Source organism: Centroberyx affinis, unplaced genomic scaffold (assembly GCF_046629955.1).
Source record: "Centroberyx affinis isolate AG114_WGS23_722 - 3 ecotype Tasmania unplaced genomic scaffold, CSIRO-AGI_Caff_v1 ptg004101l_1, whole genome shotgun sequence".
Classification (NCBI taxonomy): domain Eukaryota; kingdom Metazoa; phylum Chordata; class Actinopteri; order Beryciformes; family Berycidae; genus Centroberyx; species Centroberyx affinis.
Window position 1 is genome coordinate 100,001 of NW_027281880.1, and position 24,953 is coordinate 124,953.

A 24,953-nucleotide genomic window follows, 5' to 3' on the forward strand; every position below is an offset into this window, starting at 1 on the left:
CCAGATATTGAAAATATTGTTAATATTTATCTTGTGTGGTAGCTTTTCTTTATTATGAATATGTGCATTTTGTATATTTCTGTCTATTTATATTGTCGGCCTATGGTGCCATGATGTGATTATGTATGATGCTTTCTTCAATGAGTGATGTCAGTCTGTAGTGTGACCTGATTGGTCCACGTGGGTCAACCAACCTATTTAAGATGGTTTCTCCTTTTGTCCTGTAAAATAACCTGATGAAGGTCTGTGTACCAAAACGTTGTTCCCAATAAATATTTTCCAATTGCAAGTGAAGTAGACAGTGTGCAGGAGTCCTTTGTTCTAGGGCAGCTGAGACTTGCCATTCAAACTTGGATGGCACTTAAGAATCACACTAAGATGCCTGAAAATGTAAGTGTACAATGTAAGTGGCCGGGAACATGTGCTTTAGCTTTAGAGTTCCAAAAAAGGGCAAAAAATGTCCATAAAATGACTCTGAACAGCATAATCCAAGTGTTCCGAAGCCAAAGATTGTTATTTAGGTCCAAAAGTACAATATCTACCTGATTAACTCGTAGATTCTCCTCACTCACAATGTTTTTTTTCTACAACAGTCACCCTAGTCGCAAGCAGATGTTGCCTTCAAATGCTGTGTGAAATATTGTAATTACAGGGAGAGAGGCTTGAACAACCCAATAAAGTGGTCGAATTTACACGATACCCGAGATGCCAAGATGTGACATTCACAGTCTTTGTTCAACGTTTAGGTGCCACACATAACTTTTAGCCAATAAACTTAATTACAAAACTGATCTGAATATTCTCTTCATTCTGCCGTTGCAGCACAAAGTATCTCTCTATCACTTGGTTTCCAAAATAGTCACCAAAAAAGCTGCTTTTGTTTTTCTTTCTAAGAAGTACTTGAATATGTGACAAGTTTGGACCCACAGTGTAATCACTTGACTACAAAACACTATGCTGCACAAGCTGTTTGGGGATTTTTTGGGGTAATTTGTTTCCCTTTTTTGAAAGGACCCGGAAATGGAAGTGTTTTGTTTTCACTTCAGTTGTTTCGGAGTAGGCTGACATGGAGATGGCTAGCTAACTCGCTGTATGTCATGTGGACATGCAAATTTCACCGGTGTTTTGACTGATATGAGGGTGAATTTTCATTTTGGGGTGAACTATTCCTTTAAGGGCATAAGGAGATGAATATCTGATATCCAGGAGTTAATCATGCTGGGAAAGCATGCTTATATTCAGCTATTTCTTCATGTGTTCTTAACTGGTATGAACACCAGAGAAGGTAAATCATGGAAAAGAGTGCAGGCAAGTCCACGATGTTTAGCTACATTTGCAGGGACTGGAATGCAGGATGACAGGTTACCAAAACTCTGTCCAATAAACAAGCTACTTGTAAGTCCATGTGACTTTTGTTTACAAGCCCTAGTTCACGTGTAATTGGGCAGTGTGAATGTAAACGAACCAAAAACAAAAATGTAACAAAGTCAACTTTTATATACAATACAGTGCAGTATACTGTACATACACTGAGCCATGGGACTATAGAAGTGATGGACCAGCATGTCCACACTGCCCTTTAAAGGAGTAGTTCACCCAAAAATGAAAATTCTGTCATCATCTCCTCCCCCTCATGCCAGTTGAAACACAGGTGAAGTTTGTCCATATAACACACAGGGAGGCTGCCAGCACAACTCCATAGCAGCCTTCTCCAAAACAACTGAAGTCAGTGGGGACCTGTTCTTCAGAGTTCCAAAAAGACCTACAGTATATTTACACCATCATTTAGTGCAAATCTGAACTACAGCTGATTGATTTGCAACAAATAATGGTGTATAGGTCTTTCTATTCACAGTGTGATTGTTTGGCTGTTTTTGTTTTGGAACTCTAAAGAACAGGTCCCCATTGACTTCAGTTGTTTTGGAGAAGGCTGCTACCAAGTTGTGCTGGCAAACCTCCCTGTGTGTTATATGGACAAACTTCACCTGTGTTTCAACTGGCATGAGGGGGAGGAGATGATGACAGAATTTTCATTTTTGGGTGAACTATTCCTTTTAATACAGGATGATTAAGTATGATGAAGTAATGAGCAACTCACGTTTTGTGTCCCAGTTAGGAATTTGTGCTGAGGCAGACGTACTAGACCCAAACACTGACAGTTCACTCTGAAAACTGCAAACTAAGCCGACCACTGCGATTATACTCTGTGAACCTCCTACACCACAACGTAGGAGAGGAAATGCACTGTCAGACCGACTCAGATCAATTAAATGATTTCATAGACAAGTATTTTTTTTTACAGCAGATTTTACATTTAAAGAACTGTAGTCACGGTAGGCGCGACTGGGAATCTCGATAGATGATGCCACACAGGGGAAACCAGACCTCCTCTGCCTGAAAACTGTTCCAGATGGGCAAAAAATATATTTGAGTCTAACTTAAAACATTTGAACTCCTTGAGGTATGCTTGGCTCATCTTGCCAGACACTTTAAACATAAAGGAACACATGAAAATCAGATAAATCAAGTGTCTTCTCATGTATTTGGAACATATTAAACTGCCTTGGAATTCACACTGACAACATATTTCTCTATCCTGTCCTTAAACCGTGTCACATTAGCACTACAAAGACCCAGGTTTAGTGCTTCCAAAGAGACTATAAACAGCACTGTGAATAAAACAGCAGCCACAATGTTCCAGCGATTACATTCATGCCCTCACTCCATCGCTGACACAGACTTCTTTATTGCATAACTGATGCCAGCGTGTGTGTGCATGCGTGTGTGTGTGTGTGTGTGTGTGTGTGTGTGTTAGCACATTAATGAGTCATGATGTGCTGGCTGCAAACCCAACTTGTCGACGCAGCGCCGTGAAAATGGGCGAGAGAGACGGCGAGTGAGAGAGAGAGAGAGAGAGAAATAATCTGTTTTAGCCTTTTTGGTGCTGCTTCAGAGGGCCTAAACTCAAGAACTCCTTGGCACACAATGTAATACAAATCAAATCACCAATAATAGCTCACTACTATAAGCAACAGCAAACATTATTGCTAATAGGGCTGGGCGATATGGACAAAATCAAATATCACAATATTTTTGACCAAATACCTCGATATCGATATTGCGACAATATTGTAGGGATGACTATTGGTGCTTTCACAAAATATTTACACAATGAGATTTTTGATAAATAATCATCAGTAATGTGGATATAATGACTAAGTGGGTAAAGGCAAATAATAGAACAGCTAGAACAGTCTGGTAAGTTCAGAAAATGACATCACTTTACTGTAATGCAGCCTTTAAAACCAGGAAAAGACACTTATGCCATATCACCATATTACGATATCCAAAATCTAAGACGATATCTAGTCTCATATCACGATATCGATATAATATCGATATATTGCCCAGCCCTATTGTAGAGAAAGGTGAAATAGAATGGCATTCATGTTCAACAAGGACCTAATGAAAATCCTACATTTTTTTAGCCACATCAGCACATGGAAAGACTTTCCTTTCTGGCAAATATAAAAACAGGTACTCATTTATACCTATTGGAATTAAACTGATTAATCTACATTTAGCATCTTATGCCTGAAGATCTTTGGATATTTTGCACAGATGAGTGAAGTTTTATTGCATTTTATTTACAGATGTGCTGTTTGACTGATATAGAAAATGAGTTTCACTTTGTTTTCTATTTTTACTGGGAACTGCACAATACTTTGTTTAGTAAGATAAAAACAGATATTGATTTTGTAAATATGGATGATGCACAAAGATTGAGTTGACTGTTCACTTATGAAACATTTAGATTAGCTAGTTACCTGGAGAAAGCCTGGGAGATGAGAAAAAAAAGCTCTTTATCAAGATAAACTGTAAGTTTGTAGCAGTTCTTTTCAGTGTACTGTTCATTTGAAACCTATCATTTCAAATATGTTATTTGAAAGAATATAGTAGTACTTTATAATGTGGTCATTTATTTATTTTTTTGCTCTTATATGTATCACCGGAAGATGTATGTTTTGTAAAATGGTGGTGTCCTGTAATCCCATGTGGGATGGGCCAGAGGTTTGGCATGACACAGAAATAAAAATAAACTAACTAACTAACTAACTAACTAACTACAGACTCCTCTGGGCTTTGATGTTGTGTTTTTAATGTGGTCTTTATTGATTTTATTTTATCATGTGTTCTTATTGCATTTTTTTTTACTGTAAATCCTGTCTGCAAACCAAATTTCCCCTTCCCCAATTCCCTTTGAAACTGAATTTAATTGAGAGACACCGTCAGAGAGACAGATAGGGACTGCAGAGGGGAGAGAGAGTGTGAAAGAGAGAGGGAGGGAGAGAGAGAAGGAGAGTGGACAGAGCGAGGGAGAGAGAGGAGGTGGAAAGGGCGAGCAAGCGTAATGACTTAATAGAATCTAAGTGCCGTTTGGCTGATAAGAAGCCAAGTTTTTAAATCCAATCAGCAGAGAAGATATTTAATGAAGGGAAAAAAGGGCCAAAAAGGCGCGACCCCGCCCCCGGCCCCTAATACGCCGGATCCATCGGACGCATTGGCTTGCTCTCCTCCCCTCATCCCTCTCTTCTTTTTTGCTTTTCCCGTCCCACTCCTTTCCCCTCTCCTCTGTTCCTCCCTCCCTTAATCCCTTAATGTCCTCATCCTCTCCTTTGCTGTTATCTTCTCTCTCTCTCCCATCGCTCGTTCCAGTTACACGGCAGCATAAGTAGGTTAATATGCGGAGCCAAAAGAGCAAGTATGTGTGTGTATGTGTGTGTATGTGTGTGTATGTGAGAGAGAGAGAGAGAGAGAGAGAGAGAGAGAGAGAGAGAGAGAGAACCTGTAACTAAACCAAGCAACAGCCACTAGCAGCATCTTTTAATGTTATGTGCCTTTAAGACATATATGGATTCACTTGACCATTATTAAGTTTTCACATGGTAAAAAATAAATAAATAAATAAATAAATGTTTACAACAGCAGAAATCTAACATGTGCTCTGTATGTGATATTTTCCTCCGTGTGTATATGGCTACTGGCCAATCGAACCATCTCTGCACAGAAAAATCCATTATGTGAAAGATGAAAAATGCTCGGTGTGTTTTTTTGTTTTTTTTTCTTCCCCTGCATTCTTGCTCTCTCTATCTTCCTTATCTCAAATTGGTTGCCAGGTGGACTGCGCCACACTCTTGATCAAATGTTGTATATCCAGTATGTGGGTACAGTCATATACTGTATAGTAACACATTTGTACAGAGGAATTTGTACAGAAAGTGTAACGTATGAAATGGAAATTATCTGATTTCTTTCCTTATTTCTTTCCTTTTTCATCCTCCTTCCCTCTCTCCCCATTGTATGTGCCTACGAGTGTGTGTTCGCCCGTGTGTGTGCATGTGTTGTGCATGTGTGTGTGTGCATATGTGTTCAAGCAAGAGAATGCATGAGTATGCCTAGAGACACTAGACTAGAAGCAACACACACACACACAGAGCACCCTGTTATTATCCTTGAATAATCAGAGATGATGTAACACAGTGTAAACGAGGAGCAAGACTGTCTAGGCTGCTGTTCAACAAGCTACTGTAGCATTCAGCATTCATACAGGGTGAAAACACTGTACTGTATCATCTCCAAGGAAAAGATACAACTAGTGACAAGACAATAAGTTCCAAGTATATATATATGTTTAGGTTCTTGAAGAATTTGGTGAGAGTAAGCATTTTTTCAACTTTCATACCTAGGGATGGGACGATATGCTTATCTCACAATATGATTCGATATGCAAAATAGGGCTGGGCGATATATCGTGTAATATCGATATCGTGATATGAGACTAGATATCGTCTGGGATTTTGGTTATCGTAATATTGTGAAATAACTTAAACGTTACTTCTTCCTGCGTTACAGTAAAGTGACTCAATTTTCGGAACTTATTAGCCTGTTCTGCTCATCATATCCACATTACTTATTACTGATTACACATTACTGGTTACTCATGATCATTACTAATGTTCAACATTTTCTTGTGTTATATCTAATGAAAGCGCGAATACTCATCCCCAAAGTATCGTCACATTATCGATATCGAGGTATCTGGTCTAAAATATTGTGATATTTGATTTTGTCAATATCGCCCAGCCCTAATGCGATACAATACAATGTCATAAATAAAATTTCAGTGACAACAAAGTCTGACTGTGCAGAATTATCTTTATTTCAGAGCCAAAAATCTTTCTAGTGATGGCACTGGCTCACTAGAATGTAAACAATTTCAAAATGTCATTAAAAAGTGACAATAATATGATTTGGATGGAGAGCTTGTGAAATTGTGATGATCAAGCGTCTCATTTGTGATTACTACAGCAGAATAAAATGGAGCTAATATCACCATTCATTTTTCTGCCCCATGATACGTCTTCCCTGTCTCTTTCCGCTGTGTACAGGCTCAAGTATGAAGCTAATAAAACACAGTAATAAAAAACAGTACAAACACAAAAGGTCTTTACAAGCACCCATGAGATCCGTTTTAATCTTGGCAGCTCAGCACCGCCGAATCTGTCACAGCATCTCGGGAACGACCCTGAACACATAGAAGTTGAAGCTGTTTAATAGGCTGCACCCTCCTCTACTTTCTCTCCATGCGCCTACAGAAGGAAATTGGCTCTATATCCAAAGACAGCCGCTTTATCTATGTTGGATACAGTAGGAATACTGAAAGGGAAACACAGCGACCGGGCTGACACGGGAGAGAAAGGTCCGGCGGGACCTGGGGCCGGATTCACCAATGTTTTGTTAAGATAGATCTTAAGAAATAACATAAGAGGAAATTTTAGGAAGTTCTTAAGTGCAATTCCTCAATATTTTCTTAGTAACAGTCTCATTTCTTACGCATTCCTTTAATTTTCCTACTTAAGAACTTCTCAAAATAGGGCCTGAATTAATTCTGGTTAATAAACTTTAGGCTTACTGCCACTGAGGCTAGGAGACAAGGCTAGGAGGCTAGGAGACAAGGCTAGGAGGCTAGGAGACAAGGCTAGGAGGCAACCCAAAGTGCTTCCATCTACAAAACAATTGGGGGAAAACCTATTTAGAGCAACTAGAGCAAAGATTTAAACATTGGTTGCTGTTGGTAACTGTAAAATTTGCAGCTTATTTTCAATAAACATGAGACAGAGGCCTACCTGGCCCTACACCAAATAAAGCTTTACAATAAATGTTAATCTTAATGTTAGGTGTAGGGGAACCTATGAAGACTTGGAACTATAACCTACTCGTCTAAAATGTGTTTAAATATATGATATTAGAGGCTTACCTTTTCACTGTAGGAGTTTTAAGACAGATGAAGGGCCGTCTTAAAGTTAAGAAAAAAACCAAGAACAAATTTGAGAACTTTCATTTCAAGAATACTGTTTTTGAGAAGAACTGTTTTTGAGAATAGCATTTTTTCCTATTTTAGACTAAAGCTAAGAAAAAAATGTTACTTGAGAAGATCTTTTTTTTCTTAAGAGGGTTTCGTGAATCCGGGCCCCCTGATCCGAGGCCGGCCCCCGGGGCTCCGTGTGCTCCCAGAGAAATTACCCCGTGTTTTACAATACATCGATCCTCCTCTGCCAAGACAAGCTGCTGACAGAGCAGCTGAGGTCTGCTCCTGTAATCTCTGCAGACTCACGCTGCGCCAGAAACCACGAGCCAGCGCTAGACTCTACCGCACCATGATGTATGGGCCTGGTCCCCTTTCTGCAGACTAGCCACCATACCAAAACCACCAGACAATAGCCTTGACCCTTGAAAGTATCACACTACTCAGCATCCTATACATTCTGGTGGTCCGTCTGCAGCATCCCACTATGCCGAGACAAGGACAAATTTACACATAAATATCGAATCATTACAAAACACAATATCTACTTTGATAAAGCAACGGCTTGAATTAAACGACTCAATGCAAATTTTTCCATCCTCAAATAATGCTTTCTATTCCCTAAGCAAAGGGGTCTCATGAAAGCCAAGCTAGCAATCATTTCATCAGGGTAGACGCCACTTTCTCCAAATTAGGGATATCTCATTTTTCTGCAGCGGCCAGGAGAGCACTAGGAGAGAGACATCAATTTTCTTTTTATCGCTGCTCGGCTCATCATTATGTGTTTTACTGCTGAGGGGGGGGGGGGGGGTGGGGATGGGGGGAGGGGGAACAAAGGCAGCTGACGGCGGCACTTCCCGACACCGGACGCGATTGGCTCGTCTCCTCGGACCACCGCTCGCTCAAGTCGTTCGATTACGTCGAATTCCGCGGGTTCGTTTTCTTAATTTTTTCACGATTTCGGGTTTTTAGTTTTCTGCGAGAACACAAACTGCAAACACAACATTTTGGGGAGGTAATGAAGATGAGTGATATTGCCTTCAGCGGGGGGGGGGGGACAGAGGCTGCCAAAATGAATAGCACATGCATTATTCAACACATAAAAAGGCATATTTGCTGACGATTTGTCCTCTGACTAAAAGCGACAAACACATTTATTAATTTTAATGGGATAAAATCAAAGGAATAAGTGCCTGTGCATCACGGCCTTTAGTCGACCTCCAAAAGTTGCAGCTACACACACACACACACACACACACACACACACACACACACACAACTGAGCAAGTCTTCAAACGGCTAGGCGGGGCGGATTAAATGATCCTGCTTTCAGATTAAGATTGTAGTCCTCTTTGGTGGGACGCCCCTCTGACGCCGGACACGCGTCGGGGGGGGGGGGGGGGGGTCTTTTGATTGGACCCTGCCCCGGCTGATAGTGGGGTTTCATGACTGGAGGGGTTCCTCTTAACGGTGTCAGCCTGCAGGACGTCCCCTGGAAAAAAAACCCTGTGTGTGTTTAGGTAGCAGAGATAAGGAATAATCACAAGGGTTCATTCATTCATCAGCATGCCAGCCAGACACAATGGGGAGGAGATTTGTGTGTGTGTGTGTGTGTGTGTGTGTGTGCGCGTGGGTGTGTGTAGCTATGTGATGGCGAGCCAAGGTTTCTGGGTAAATGGGATATCGCTGCAGACCACAGGGATGGGATAGAGAGAGAGAGAGAGAGAGAGAGAGAGAGAGAGAGAGAGAGAGAGAGAGAGAGAGGGACGGAGGGAGAGAAGCAGAGAGCAGAGGAGGAGAGGCCCGAATTTGAATTTGAAAAATGCCTTCGTTTTTACAACCCAAAACGACAAAGTAAACCGTTGTGGAAAAAGCTCCCCGAACCGCCGCATGTTGTTTTGCCAGGGAGAGAGAGAGAGAGAGTGACAGACAGAAAGAGAGAGAGAGGAGAAAGGCATGACAGAGACAAAGGCAGAGAGGGGAGAAGGGAGGAGGGAGGGGGATTTCGCTCTGGGTTGGGTTGGCATTACCCATGGTTTCCTTCTGGAGTGGGGAGATAACATCAGTCTGCACTAATAACACACACACATACATACACACATACACACTCACAGTGTTGAACACAGATCTAGATGATAAAACACTGTTAGTATGCTGCCTCCACCTCTCCCAATAGACCTACTGTAGCGTAGATCCTGTGTGATACGATCCACATTGCAGCCCAGCAGTAAAGGAAAGGCCCTCTAAAGATTAGGAGTTTGTCATAGTATGGATGATCAATACAAAATGAAGATTAAAGGGACTTTTTGTTTCAGAATCAACAATAATGAACGTTCTATCATGTTTTACTGAGTTAGCGCATATTTTTTTGTTCGATACTGACATCAACACGATTCCTGTTTGTGTGTGAAGTCACTTCCCCCGCCCATAAATGTGCCGGTGTGTTAAAATTCGAGCTGTTTGGAGGATTATATACATGCCGAATTTACCAGAACACCCTACTGGTTAGTAATAAAGTCTCAAGTTATATTTTGAGATGTATGTTTCTTGCCAATATGCGAGTCAGAAACAAATTGCCAGATTTTTGAATGGACCTTGGCCTGGCGTTCTCTCTACAAGCAGCACAGAGGCGTTAGCCACAAACAAAGGCTAACGTTGAACACAAAAAACAAAATACTGAATTAGAAAACATTTAGGAGATTTTTCTAGCAATTTTTTGTTTTCTATATGCGTTAGCCAACATATACAGTAATGGTGGAACTGTTATTTACGAGATACTTATTGTTGCTATTGGTTAGCTAAGGCTAGCTAGTCAAGATAGCATAACGTTAGCTTGCGGAGGAGCTAACTCCAACACTGTAGGAGGGCCGACAACAACAAAAACACCGTCTCGGCCCGCTCCTGTTCACTTTGTTTCATTCACTACAATTCGGGATATTTACTAGTCATATTACTGTATATGTAAAGCAGAAATATTACACATTTAACCTTTAACAAGCAGCTACTTTAGAAGCAACATATTTCTAGCTTTTGAAGAACTGTGACAACCACCAAGGTGACTTCAAATCATTCTTCCAGTCTCAAGAAAAAGGAACGTCAAGCCCAGGTTTCTAGGTTTTCAAGCAAAACTAAGAGCGGGAGGCACTGCTTTTGCTCGAGTTTCAACCGCATCAGCAAGCCGGCATTAAATAAAGTAGAATATTTCATACAGTTAGGGGCTTAAAACCACAATACGCTGCAAAAACATAACATAGCCTACTGCTGGTCTGTCAGTTTTCCAGGTAAAGAAATCCACACTCATGAAAACACACAGGGTGGGTAAGGAGGGTTGATTCCCTTTAAACCTTTTTCATATCAAGGACCCTTAATTTGGTTCACATTAGGGCCACAGACCCCCCATTTGATCAGCTTTTGTCTCTCGGATCCCAAATCTGAAAATATTTTGTTTGTTAGATATGATTTTGTCCAGAATTCCATGACTATCTGTAGTGTAGGTAGAGAGATGACAACAAAACTATGATCAAAACTTCTACATTCTCTAATGGTGTCAACTTCTTGTAAATGAAATAATGCTGAAGTTTAACAATTCATCAGTTTGCTGGGGACCTCCTGGAACCCCCTCAAGGACCCCTGGTGGTCCCCGGACCCCACGTTGAGAACCACTGCTTTAAACTGTCTTCTTTGTGGGATTTGAACCCAGTATCAGCTCAATAAACCTACAGTAACTCATACACTGGCCCCAAACATGTGAAGTCTACTGGTCTAACGGTTCACTTCCCTGTTTATTTTAATCAAGAGGGCAGCTGACTGAGCAGCAGCTATAATCACATTACATAAGGAGAGTAAATAACATCCTGCACATCCATAGTCTACATGACAGTGAAGCAGCAGTCTAGTCTTGTGCAATCCTCTGCTGTTACGCTCAAGTCCGTTGTTCGTGTGAATCCCAATCCACCTAACACTCTCACACTTTATTTATTCATTCATTTATTCATTCATTCAACTATTTAGCCTTGATCTAACACTGCAAGTCAATGAAGAACAAATTCTTATTTGCAACGATGGCCTCACATGAGACAAAATGCCTCTAATGAGGAACAGGGGGACAGGGAGACTAAAATAAAAAAATAAAATAAAAATAACAACAGGGAGAATGATGATAAGAGGGTTAGTAGTTTGCAGAAGGAAACAGAAAACACAATAAAACAGTAATGACACAACAAGAACAAAGGAAGCCACTAAAAGCAATTAAAAGATGTGGCAAAAACATATGACAGGACCGGTAGAGAAGTTAGTGTAGTCGTGTGTGTGTGTGTGTGTGTGTGTGTGTGTGTGTGTGTGTGTGTGTGTGTGTGTGTGTGTGTGTGTGTCTGTGTGTCTGTGTATATAAACTCAATTCATTCAGTCAAATCCTATCTGGAAGCGCCACATCAGACTGCTTGTTTTTATCACTCGGACTCCGATGCTTTGACAGAAAACATCACATTGATTAGACTTGATTGCGTTGTGGCTGTTTACTATGACATGGCGAACAAATGCTATTACCACCCAATCAATGCTGACGGTGGCTGTGACCTACAAACCCCATTCAATTAAATCCAATGAGAGCAGGCTGACACTGTAACAACCAGGCCGTTCCATTATAAACAACAGCCATTTATTTCCCACAGCATGGGAGAGGACCAGCACACATAGCATGGAATGATTTGAGGATATTTAAGTGTGTATTTTAAACAATTATTGTCATCAAAATGCAAAAAATAAAAAAGTAAATATAAAGAAAATAAAAAGCCCTGATTTGCCTCTTTTGGCCCTGAGGGTGAAACCAGGCTATAAGTCAATAGTGTGAGATTATAAAAACCAAAGCTATTAAGCCAACGACCTCAGGCAGGGTCAACTATATTACTAGGACTGCGACTGAGTGACAATGACCCTGACCGATGAGATAATGAAGATGAATGGCTGTGGGCGGGGCCTGCGTGAGGCCAGGCGTTGTCATTGGTTAATATCTCCCCAGGGAGGTTTTTTTTGTCGGGTATTGTGGGGAAGAAATATGCTAAGCCTTGCTATAACAAAATCCCTATTCAGCTCGGTTGTGGGCAATATGACACACAGGCATAACACTGGTCAGGCCAGAGCGAGTGAGAGAGGGAGAGGGAGAGAGAGAGAGAGAGAGAGAGAGAGACTCAGAGCCAGTGAAATGTGACAGTGAGAGAATGGACTAGAGGACATAATGAGCACGTACAACCTCTCCACTTATTCTGAGAGCAGCCACACTGGGAATACTCGCTCTCTCACACACACACACACACACACACACACACACACAGAGAGAGTCTATGTAAATGCTCATTACATACACACCTTACAATGGGAGCAGAAGTGCACACACACACACACACACACACACACACACACAGAACAAATGGGAACAGATGTACACTCATACAGTTTATACACACATGCTGACAGCACTCCGTCTCTCCCACACACACACACACACATAGAACAAATGTGAATGGCTGTACACACACACAATGGAAATCAAACTACACTCCCTCGTGAACCCACACACACACACACACACACACACACACACACACTGGGACTTAACGCCCACAGAACCACATGCGTGATTCGTGCCAATTAGCCAGCTCGCTCAGCTGAGTCCTGGCTGGCACTTTACAGACAGTAAAACCACTCATGGCGAGGCTGAAAAAAGAACAATGTCTGATAGCACGGTGCGGGCGCGCAATGTGCTAAAACTGGAATCCGTATTCTGCCGAAATTCTGAAAGGCTGGTTTAATTGGTCACGGTCCTGACACAGCAAATCAGCATTTAGTTATGTGGAATCAGTGGGATGTGTGTTTTTTTTGGTTTCTTTCATCCGATGAGAGGCTAAGAAGTATGGCTAATGAGATTATTTTAGACTGGGTACATTGAATGTTTAAATATATCGGTGTTATGACCTGTTTGTGTGCGTCAGAGTCAGGGGAAGAACCAAGTCACCACTGATTCATCACAGCTGGATAGGACTAATAACTCTGACTCCCTAAAGACCTTTGCACATACAGTTCACATGTCACGGATTCAGATGTGGTGTGAATGTGAGCGTTTACATACAAATAGCAAATGTGCAGTTACGGAGATTATCATTTTCTAATATTTCTTTTCTTTTTGCCTTCGCCAGCAAGTTGGAAGGTTATGTTTTCAACTGGCTGTCCGCACGATATCTCAAAAAGTTATGAACGGATTTGGCTGAAATTTTGGTGGACATGAAGTCTTTGGTTGATTCAATTTCGGTGGTGATCCGGATCTGGATTTCCACCCATAGACGATTTTCCTTTTTTTATTTAGTCACGACTATTATGCTGCATTCATGTGCGGGTGGGAAAGACCGACATCCAGGACTTCCAAGTCAGCTGCTAAACATTCATTCATTCACATGCTGTTTTGTTGGGAAATCATACCAGACCAACAATGAACAAACAAAAGCTGTTACAGAAGCTGTAGCCTCGCAAGTTGGACAATTGTTCAGCTTTGCGCTCTACTGAGTGCCTTCGACTTTTGTTTTACTGTTCATTCGATGGCTTAAAAGTCATATTTCACTTTGATGTTTTTTATATTTACATGTTATATTTGTTTCTATATCTCCATGAATGTTCAACCATCACAAGTGGCTGCTCTGGGGACCTACAGTCAAGGCCACTATATTTCAAAACTTGCCTCTAGTACCTCTAACACATTCACAGTCAAGAGAATTAGACAAAGGTAAATGATTTCTTTGTCCTGGATCTAACTTTTCGAGAAGTTTTTTTTTTTTGCCTGTTTTTAAATGATCAGTATTGAGAGCTGGGGAGAGGCTGCTGGATCCTCAGGTTGACTGCATGCTGAATTAAAGTGGGATGCGTTTTCCTTTTTTTACACTCTTTAATCATTCAAGGGAGAGACGAAGAAGAATAGACAAACATTTTGGCACTAGACCATCATTAGTGTCACAACACTGATGGAACATGCATCCTAGTTTTTGTGTGTGGACCATGTTTAGTCTTCCGTTTTTGGTCTAAATACCTATTCTGAGCAAATGTGACTTGTTAACCTTGTACAAAAAGTGAAAATCATGCTTAATCCTTTTCTGGTTCGCAGGGTGCCGGATCCCAGCATAACCACAGGAATGGAATTAATTGTCTATCCTAGCCAATTTTACAACACTTGTTTTGACCAAAGGCTTAACTCAATCAGCATTCCATTAGATCCAACACTTTAGTGGACTGTCCAGGTACAGTACACTGAGGGGGGGCAATACTAACCTTTTGTCTGCCTGGTTAGCTCTCACTGTCACCCCAATTATGTTAATTATCACTGTATCATGATGATAGAAAACACAATGGACCTTGAAGTAGAGTTAACACTTCAATAGACAAAATGATTATGTGGCCAAGCACCCTACAACCCAACACTGGCTGAAGGGTTAAAGAACAAGGAGTAGCATTACAATGTCCACTTCCACTGAGTTCAAAACACACATACACAGAACAATTCCCAACCTCAGACTTAAACCAAGACTAAAAATACATTTATTTTGAGAAGGGAAGACCCCTGGTAAGGTCACTGTGGTTTTTGTCCAGACTCGGTCCCGACCACGGCCTTCAAAAAAACAAACACCCGCCGAATGAATGAAAGAAAAGAAGAAAAGAAAAAGGGAAAGAGAGATTTATTCATGTCCGCCTCTATCGCAAAAGTCGCGGTGACATCAACCATGAAGTGGCATGATACTTGAATGGTAAAAAAAATGTACACAGACAGACACACAAACACTAACAGAAGCAAACTGAAAGTGATGTTTGCTCTCCACACAGTATGGTCCACTTAAACCTGTTGAGCTCTGATGAAAAAGTGACAGTAAAGCCCCTCACTGGGTAAATACACACCAACAATGGATTCAATAACAGGTCTACAGATACTAGATATACAGTATATAAACATACAGTGAAAATGGTAGAAATATGGTGCATATGGTAGATAAGGTGGACATAACTAAAGTGGGACATTTTCTGAAAATGAGCAAGTATCAGACCAAAAATTGAAAACCATTCCATCTCTTCACTTAGCTCCATTTTTCCTAGAACTGATACACAATCATTCTATCACTGAAAACTGCATGGGCACCAAGCTTGCGCTGTATGTAACCGTAACTGTTAGGGATGGGACGATATATCGAAATTCAATATATCGCGATACAAAAATGTGACGATACGTATCGTGGGGCAGAAAAATGAATGGTGATATTAGCTCCATTTTATTCTGCTGTACTAATCACAAATGACGCTTGACCATCACAATTTCACAAGCTCTCCATCCAAATTATATTTTATATTTTATTTTTGTTTACATTCCAGCAAGACAATGCCATCGCTAGAAACATTTGTGTCTCAGAAATAAACATAATCCTGTACAGTCAGACTCATGAACCCCATATCGCGTAATGAATCGTACTGTCAGATAAGCATATCGTCCTATCCCTAGTAAATGTAAATTTCACACTATTTATGACACCTTCCTGAATAGCTCATGGGTTTTGAATGGTAGTGTATGTGATAGATGCACTATAAAACACCTCAGTAAGCTACAGCAAAGGATGCCTTGCCATGGATGCCCGTCGCCTATTACTGAAGGGCATTTTTAGCAAAGAAAACATTGTGGATGCTTGTTCTCAAGCCTTCAGGGAACATGTCTTAGTGCCAATATACAACAAAGGAGACTGGTGGCCCACAGGGTCCCATGAGGGGACAGTACAGGTGAGCAAGAGTAAAGAAGTAGGTCGCAACCATTTGCTCACCGCTCCTAATGAAAGACTACATGGTTAAGAGGAAAGGGGAGGGGGTGGGGGGAAAGACAAGGTTGATGAGAATCTAGGTTGTTGTCTTTTCCCAAATGAGAGCAACAGGGTTCTTGAACATTTTCCAAAGTAAATTTCTTCTCACCATGTTGCCCACGGTTACTAAGACATACTAGTGCTCTTGTCATGTGGGACCTGCACCAGGTACCTGCCCGATAGTTTTAGAGTACAATTGGACACTGGAGAATGTCGACCAGGCTTAGAAAATCAGGGTGAACATATGTGTTTTTTCTAAGAATCATATCTGGAGTACTCTGATCTTGAAAATGTATGATCTAGGAAGGTAACTTTTGTGCTTGATGACTTGAAGAAATCCTGTACGGCGCTCTCTCTTAGCCATGGGAACTGTGATGGAATTATTGTGTTGCACTTCACTGATTCACCAATGAGACAAGCCAGCAAGCGCCAAGCAATACTTGGGAGAAACATACAAAGTTACAAAGTCCTAGATGCTAAAAAGTCCATAGGCTGTTAAGATGAGATGTATCCTGTGCAGCATGAAGAGGCTCCTGACAGTAAGGGGCTTTCCTTCATAGGCACTGAGACAGTGAGACTGTAAGCTTAAAGCTATTCCATGTCAGATGTTATAACGTTAAGTAATGTAATGACATGATCATTTAAAAGCCCCCAAGCTGCTTTCTGTGGCCGTATGTCATTATTTCCGCTTCCTGCTGCTTCCAAGTGTCCACCAGAGAGGATTTAATCATGGGATACTTGACCAGAGAGCTCCCGACTCGGACCAAATTAAGTCTACAATCTGCAGCTTTTAGTCTCGAGACAGGACGTATATTGTTCTGACTGCTTTCCGCCATTGCTGTTGTTGCCATGACTTCCCTGTGATTGACAGCTCGCCGCTGATCACACACAGAGCAAATGGTATACACCCAGAAAACATCCTGGACATCATTTGAAAAGCCAATTTCAGGCAAACAAGCATTTACAGCATGTACACACAGGGTCATAAGTTGGGTAAGAAGTTGCATATTGTAGCTTTAAAGGTCCCATATCGTGGAAAATTGGGACTTTGATTATAAGGGAGTTGAATGTGCTATCTAACCATCATGAAAGTATCAAAACGCAACTAAATCCACACAATCCATATTAGAAAAGCGAGCCTCTAAACGAGCCGTTTGGACTTCCGTAACTTTGTGGCGTCACGAAGGTTCGCTCATTATCATTTTTGGAAGAAATAATAGACTAACAAAGTGTTTTTTTCAAAGCGGTTGAGCGGTTGTTGTTGTTTATTACCGGAGAGTTTTCCCTACCTGTAGCTGCCTGGCTGCGGTGTCTCACGTTTCACTCTTGAAACGGTTAGCCAATCAGAACAGAGGGGTCGTTAATATTAATGAGCCTTAAAGGCACAGTGACAGAAACAACCTGTTCTTGGTAAGGCTCAGAGAGATGCTGGAAAATGAAGGTGTAAAAATGGATTGAGAGTGTTTTTGGTACATGACACCACACACACAGCTTTGAATGGACCTCAAGACAGAAAATACAACACTGGAAAGTGGAGAATATGGAACCTTTAAAGTACAAAACAGAACAGATTTGTAAATGTGGCAGCCCACTAATTTGCTAGCAATAAAATGTGTCATCCACTAAACACTTTCACAATAAAACATCAATGGCATAGTTGTAGCATCTTCAGTGGAATGGAAAATTTGTATAAGTCAACATAAATATCACATTTAAAACTGTTGGTGTAATGAAGATCCTTTCTCCTAATGCCACTGCTGTGTAAACTGCTGCAAAGCAAGATCGCTTCATCCACTATAAATACACTGTGTGCTGAGGCATTAGCATGCATCATAGCAATCAAAATACACAGCCAAACTGCCACCCATCCTCTTTGCCACACAGCGGTAAGCGGTTTCAAGAGCTTACCAACGTGCCAAAAAATTCAGTGTATTCCTTTATAAAAGAGCAGAGCATTGAGTTAGGATGGAAGAACAGGCTAAGACCCCATTTTACTATAGAATCTATAGGCTGTAATCAGCAGAGTCATGTCAGGACAAGCTGTGAGAGTTGAAAGGCCACTGCTAAGGTGAGGAATCTGACAGAGAAACATAGAGACAGACAGCAGTTTCAGTTTCAAAAGCCCATACTTATTCCAGAGCTTAATTTTTTTATTTGATTTGAAGATTCTGATTATTCTTCACAGAGACAAATATCAGAATATGTGAGATGAAGGGGGAGTGTATAGTTGAATAGTTGTACGTACATTGGGACAGTACAACAATATTTCTCCATTCTTTTCCGAACTTTTTTTATGCAATTCCCACACTTTTCAAGACCTGGAAATAGCCAAATTCTTTTTTCGCTACATTTCCAGACCTGAGACAGAGGGAGGCAGAAATGGAGTAAAGTACAGTATGTGACTTGTGGGGGGGTGAATGAAGCGAGGGCTATCTCACATCCTGTGGTTTTGAAAGTCTAAACCACAGCTCAGGACATTACATAATGTGACCCTCCGCTTCAAGGAGGGGAATCCCTGGAAGAGAGAGGGCGGGAGAGAGAGCGAGAGAGAGAGAGACAGAGAGAGAGTGGGAGAGAGAATTTGAATTTGAGAGAGGGTTAGGTAGATGATAGATGAAGTGTGTCATGATGCAACATTATCAGTATTATGATCTACCACAATAAAATCTGATATTAACCATCAATGAGGGAGTACTGAAATTAAACAGTAGTTTTAAGAAACTCTGCCATTGAGCAGCTATAGTATTTTGGCATCAACAACATTATTAATATCGTAAAAAAGATCATCACTGAGAAGATTGTCAGCCGCCATGCTCCTCTACACCAGTGGTTCTCAACGTGGGGCCCAGGGACCACCAGGGGTCCTTGAGGGGGTTCTAGGGCGTCCACAGCAAACTGATCAGTTGTTTAACTTCAGCATTATTTCATTTACAAGAAGTTAACCCAATCAGAGAATGTAGAAGAATGACTGTTCTGATCATAGTTTCTCTGTTATCTCTCTACCTACAATACAGTCATGGAGTTCTGGACAAAATCAAATCTGACAATAAAAATATTCTCAGATTTGGGTCTGAGAGACAAAATCTCATCACATGGGGGTCTGTGGCTCTAATGTGGACTAAATGAGGGTCTTCGATATGAAAAAGGTTGAGAATCACTGCTCTACACCCCATTTTACATCGGCTGCCACCGGGTCAGATTTGGCGGGAAAATGTGCCGGATTGCTTTACGGCACAAAACAGGAAGAGGGCGCTGTTCTTCCAGAGCAAACGGAGATAAGGCTTTCAGAGTTTCTAGCAATGGCAGATGGAAGGAGTGAAACGCAACAGGGTTTACGGGAAATGTGGTGTTAAAGGAATAGTTCACCCAAAAATGAAAATTGTGTCATCATCTCCTCCCCCTCATGCCAGTTGAAACACAGGTGAAGTTTGTCCATATAACACACAGGGAGGCTGCCAGCACAACTCCATAGCAGCCTTCTCCAAAACAACTGAAGTCAGTGGGGACCAGTTCTTCAGAGTTCCAAAAAGACCTACAGTATATTTACACCATCATTTAGTGCAAATCTTAACTACAGCTGATTGATTTGCAACAAATAATGGTGTATAGGTCTTTCTATTCACAGTGTGATTGTTTGGCTGTTTTTGTTTTGGAACTCTAAAGGACTGCCTGCTGCATCATCTTGAAAGCAAGCCTGGAGATCCTGTAGGTTCACTGATCAGCAGCATATGAATACAACTGCTATGATGCAATAAAAATAAGGACTCTTTTCCATGTTCATGGTATTAAAAATAGAAATTAAAACCCGTTGATGTGCAGCAACGTGTCTGTGCTTATCGGTGCTGAGTCAGCGCCGCTCCCACATGGAGAGCAAACAATGAGACGCAATAAAACATAGTGAACCATTGGTGACAGTCTCAGGCTGGGACAAACACACACACACACACAAACTCTGCTTTATTTACACTGGCAGATCAAGAGGAAGTTGGACACTGAGCTAACCCTCTAGACCCCCGCCCCCTTCCACACACACACACACACACACACACACATTAAAACAGCTGTGGAAACTGAACTGATATCAGAAAGATATTTAGGCCCTTGACTTTATGTATACAGGTTTTGTGTGTTGGTGCAGGCCGTCGTATCAACTTCTATCTGTCCAGTGTCTCCCTGCGTCTCTCTCCAATCTGTCTGCGTTGTCTCTCCTCTTTCCTGCCCCTCTCTCTCCATCCGTCTGTGTCGATTTCTATCCGTCCCTCTGTGACGTTTTTACAGTCTTTATGAGTTTTTCTTTTATCTCTTTCCTCCCTCTATACGTCTCATCCTCCCTCCTCCTCCTCCTCCTCCCCGGGGTGTGTTTGATGGACTGATGTTATTATCTCTACCTCCTTCATCCCTCCTTCTTCAAAGCAGAGGGATGACTGTATCTATCGGGCTTTAGTGTGCTTAAGAGACGCCCCGGGGCAGCCGTGGCGCTCCACGCCCAGCCTGAGTGAGGCTTGTCGGGGGGGGGAAAGAGGAAGGCCTTGTGTGTATGTGACAGACGGGCAAATTGATAGTGGGAATAACCATATTCCTTCCTTCATTAGCTGTGCATTTGATAGATAGATGCTCAGGATTGGCTGAAATAAATCAAGCTCCCTATGCGGTTGGAAGAAAACATAAAACCTGGGGAGGAAGACTCAGTGGGAGATAGACAGCTTGTGTGTGTGGCATTTGGGTGATTTATACTGGGAAAAGTGTGTATTCTCATATAACTTATGTGTCTGACAGCTACATCGGAATATTGATAGATAGATAGAAGCTCAATATTCATGAAATATAGTGATTTCAAATCTCTTAAGCATCAGATTATCCAACAAAATGACAAAGAAAAACTGGAAAATGAAGACAACTGACTCGAGAAGAAGATCATCTGGTTTCTTAACTGACAGATAAATACAAGATCAATGTAATTTCAAGTAATTAACTATAAACTATCAAAGGAAAACAATGGAACATGTATAAATCTCCAATGGAAAATGGAAAGGCAAACGTGTGTGTGTGTGTTCCGGTGCCGACACCCATAGCTTCCATTCTCACAGCCCCAGGAAGCAGAGAGCTGAATTAGTCAGTCAATTAAATGAGTCACTTTTCACCTCTCGTTAGTCACCCGCACACACACACACACGCACACACACACACACACACACACACACACACACACACACACACACACAGACAGTCGATTACTCTCAAACTGAAACTATGTTGCATACAATGCTTGTGGTTTCTGGTTACTTCCATGTAATAAAGTGGACACACATTCACCCTCCCTCTTTGTCTCCTTCTCTTCTCACACACACACACACACACACACACACACACACCCTCCCCACTCATTACCGCACTCACAACCCCTGTGATTTCATTTCCTGCATTAGCGATATTTTCATTTTTATTTTCATTTCCCATGTCATTCTATGGATGATGGATGATCCACTTAGGCCTTTGCTTATCTTCACACATCTTTGTTATTCTGTTTGTTTCTTGCTTTCTTTTGTTTGTCCTGAGGTAGATGATGCGTTTTATAAGCCGCTTGGCTTTATTTAATTTCTCTTGTTGCTCTCATATCTAATCACCTCCATGTTTTATCACCGTGAACATAAAGTGAGCTAAATTAAAGTGAAACTACATGGCACTCAGTAGAGCTCATACCTCCACCAACACTATGCATTTGTCAATATATGCCAGTTCCACATGTTGGATTTTCACCAAATGTTAATTTCTTCCATGTCACATTACCAACTGGTTTCACATTCTCATGACTGGACCTGAAATGGAACATGAGATCTGCCTGTTCACATTCTACACACTTTAAAGCATTTTAACTGATTATTGCAACATCACATGACCAATCATCTCTATAGCTGTTCAGTTTCCATCAGTGCTGCCCTTCTACCACTGGACCAAGTTTTGGGCAGTTATGTCTAAAGTGTCTCCATGTGGTTTGATTGGTCCAATAGTGGAGAGTTTGCTTCTTCCTCTGTCTGATAGACACACAAGGTTTGATGGTGTTACGTGAATCTGTTCATATGTTACATTTGTTACATGTTACACAAGCCACACCCCTCTTTGGCCAATTGGTATGACAAGTTAATCAGTTCTTGCCTCATGACCAATCCTTCCACAAAGTTTCATGCAAATCCATTGATAACATTCTCAGATATCCTGCTAACAGACAAACAAACAACCCCCCCCCCATCCAACTCCATTGCCAGAGGTAAAGACATTCTTCTTCCATCTATTTCCACAGCAGCTTGAGATACTCTTACACACAGCTCACTGGCTACAACTCCACGCCATGTTTGTTTTCCCTTCTCGACCGCTTCCTCCACAATCAGTTTCTCTCTCTCTCTCTCTCTCTCTCTCTCTGTTTTCCGCAGAACAACAAACAGTGGTGTGTTTGTTCAGTCCGGTCGAGCGGAGCGTCGATGTCAAGTCGCCGAGTCGTTCTCCTGCTCCGGTCTGGACGAAATACCAGAACAACTCCGCTGGAATGCCTCATTTTTTCCCTGTACTGACTCCTACATCTTCGCATTGTTGTGTGTGTGTGTGTGTGTGTGTGTGTGTGTTCTACTAGGCTCTGTGACCCACTCCCACACGGTGACATTGTTGTGTGAGAGCAGCCACAAAACCGGAGCCCTGAACAGCACTGGATTGGGCTAAAAGCATAAAGGGAGAGTTGTCCGTTTTGGTTTTGTTTTGGAAAAGAAAATGATCGATGCACTCTTAAAAACAAAAAGGTTAAAAACCGCTCCTTTAAAAAAAAGAGTGTTGAACCCAGAGGTGCTGTCCTTAGCTAAACACATACAGTATGTAGTGAAAAATGATTGGTCATGTCATTTTTCCAACACATATGTATGTATGTAGACAAGCAGAAATGGGTGCGGTCGAATTCAGCTACACTGCACCGCTCATATGGACTCGTGTCTAATAGATTTCACAGAAAATCTGAGAGAAATCTGCCATCTGACACGGATCTCCATAGCAGATTGCAGATTTTTACAGTACACCATCCCTTTTCCCTTCATAGATTCCCATATTCCAAAAAAAACATTGTACATTCACCGCATATTTCTCCATAATCGCTGACCACATACATGGCATTATATTGTACAAACCAATAAATCAATACAATACAAATGTCATTTCTCACAAAGCAGAGGTGGAATATGAAACATCTGTTGCGTTTCTGTTGCTGTGAACTCACTCTCTGAACTCAGTGACTGTTACCAACTTGCAGATACAACGCAGATAACCCCGGATCCCAGCAGTGATAATGTGTCCCGAGTTGCGCGTTAACACTTTATCAAAGACCTCATCTCTCTCTCTCTCTCTCTCTCTCTCTCTCTCTATCCAGCTGCTTCCCACCACCAGTTCACTCCCAACTCATTTAGCAGGTACAGCCGGTGTGAAAGTGAAGCTCTGCGTTTCTGTCTCTCGCCTCCTTTTGTCCCCACTTGACTCCTGTATCATCTCAGTTACTGTTACTGTAACCCTAACCCTGACATTTTTAAATTGTTGTTTCCATTCTAGCAAGCCAATGCCATCGCTAGAAAGATTTGTGGCTCAGAAATAAACAGAATTCTGCACAGTCCGACTGATCTTTTATGTATCACATGGTATCGTGGTTGTATTGAATCATGAACCACATATGACGTATTGATTTTTATATATATGCATATTTGTACATAGTAGTTAAATGTTTAGGTTTACCTCTCATTCATCTTGTTGTCCTTGTTTTTAGCTGTATAATTATGCTGTGTAAGTACTTTGAGAGCAACATCAAATTGTATGTGTACATACTTGGCCAATAAAGCTGATTCTGATTCAGATTTGGATCGTCCCATCCCTCTCAGCCCATTCACAAAACCTTTAAGATTTCCTCCTCACTCTGATTTCTCTGTCTGTTCCACCCAGAGCTGTATAACTAAAAAGGTTCTGACTCCACAGAGAGTTGTAGAACTAAACGGCCTCTACTGCTTCCACCCAGAGCCATACATGTCACATATTCTGCAGACTCACACACTGCATCTTAAAAGGCTTCTGATTCAACCATGAAACTTTATGGACCCTATACTCAGACAGTGATTTACTGGGAGACTGTTCGGTCTTAACTACCTTCGGCTTCTTCTTCACCTCATTCAGCCTAGAAAATGGCAATATGCATTTTTAATGGTCTGCCAGGTATTAATTATTCAGCTTTCAGTGGATTTACTGCTCTGTGGCCACTAGTTAATGGCCTGAGCAGCTATTTCCAGCTGGCCTTAGACACACATACACATACAGGGCTGGTGTGTGTGAATGAAGAAATGAATGAGTGACCTCAGCAGTGGGTCAATGAGATTAACTTGGCCTTATTTGCTGTTGTCGTTGTTTTAGCATGACTCTGCACTGAGGCTAAATAAATCTAAAAGACCCATAATCCAAAAATGACAGTCTGATCTCTTAACTAATTTGCATGAGTCAACAGCAAATAAAACACTGACTGTAGCCATCTGTCCAGCATAGGATTTTCAGTGTGGATGGGGAGTAAATGTGATTATGCTTGCCTCTTAAGTTCTGATTTGAAATTCAAGATGATAGATTTTAATGAGCAATATGAGGAAATGTATAGATTTACTGGAAAATGTATGCATATACCACCTGGTTAAGTGAGGAAATGT

General features: G+C 41.4%; 1 protein-coding gene across 1 annotated transcript in view; it reads right to left on the minus strand.

The window, feature by feature from the left end:
- Positions 1–24,953, minus strand: part of LOC139663712 (F-actin-uncapping protein LRRC16A-like) — a 123,146-nt gene that overhangs the window by 88,963 nt on the left and 9,230 nt on the right. The window lies entirely within an intron of this gene.